The sequence below is a fragment of the Atta cephalotes genome (assembly GCF_000143395.1).
Source record: "Atta cephalotes unplaced genomic scaffold scaffold00005, whole genome shotgun sequence".
Taxonomy (NCBI): Eukaryota; Metazoa; Arthropoda; class Insecta; order Hymenoptera; family Formicidae; genus Atta; species Atta cephalotes.
Window position 1 is genome coordinate 1401708 of NW_012130069.1, and position 1147 is coordinate 1402854.

Below are 1147 nucleotides of genomic sequence, written 5' to 3' on the forward strand. Positions count from 1 at the left end.
TGTTTGTTAGTTAAGTTTACGTTACTTTACGTTTACGTAGTAGTTAGTACTACTGTCGGTAGTTAGTTAGTAGTACGTCCTACTCGTCGTCTCTCCCTCCCCTCCCTCCTCTTCTCTCTCTCTCTCTCTCTCTCTCTCTCTCTCTCTCTCTCTCTCTCTAACATCGAGCTTGAGCTGCTAAATATTGAAATGCCACGAGTGGCGGTAACGTTTTCGTATTTCAAACTTCTCATGTATACATAGATGCTTCATTTCATTATTAATCGACAGCTTGATTTTAACGATACATGACATTTTATATGTAAGGCAATGTAACTACCCCTTCGAGACTTCATTAACGTGTCGCAGCGTTGGATGGCTTATTTAACTTTGTCCTGTATCTAGTGCAATTGCAGTCACACGCGAGGGGTGGAATGTGAGGGCTTCTCTAAGTCCTGTTGGTAATTCCATTCGCCATGGCTAACTATGTACTGGATTATGTCCGTTACTGCTCAACGCTCTCAGATCTCCCTCCCGCGCGATGCGATATAAATGTCATTAAAAAAATCCGGATTTGTGTGATTCTTCTATTCTCGTATGCTGCGATTCGCTCTGAAAGTTACGTAATGAGAGATAGAAAAAAAAATATACACGCTACATCCATATGATATGTGTAAAAGCCACTCCCTTGGTTTTCGCGCTTCAAGAGTTTATTTACACCGCGTGCGTCAACTACGAATAGTGGAAAAGCGAGACATATATAGAGTGAACTATCGATGTACTCGAGGGGGGAAGTGAGAGCGCACGCAGAACCAGACTCATTAATATTCCACCGTGATAGCACCTGCTAGCAGCTGATAAGTTCGCGTACATTTAGTCGCGTGGCATGTTCTTTCTGTCTGTTTCCATCGCTATGGGTAACTAACTAATTCCATGATTATCTCTCCTCATCATTTCGGCAGAAGGTGAAAACGTTAAAAAATATTCTCGCGAATTAATTCAACAATATTTTATAAAACTCAGCGAGAATATATTTTACACTTAATCCAAAAATCTATGCTTTCAATATCACGCGACAAGATCGATTGAATATCGAAAAATAGAGATAGAAAACGAGAGAGAGAGAGAGAGAGAGAGAGAGAGAGAGAGAAGTACGTTAATTTATTGA

The 1147-nt window shown here is 40.5% G+C and overlaps 1 protein-coding gene across 1 annotated transcript in view; it reads left to right on the forward strand.

Moving 5' to 3' along the window:
• Positions 1 to 1147, forward strand: part of LOC105626516 (tyrosine-protein phosphatase 99A-like) — a 177195-nt gene that overhangs the window by 12621 nt on the left and 163427 nt on the right. The gene's annotated exons all lie outside the window — the stretch shown is intronic.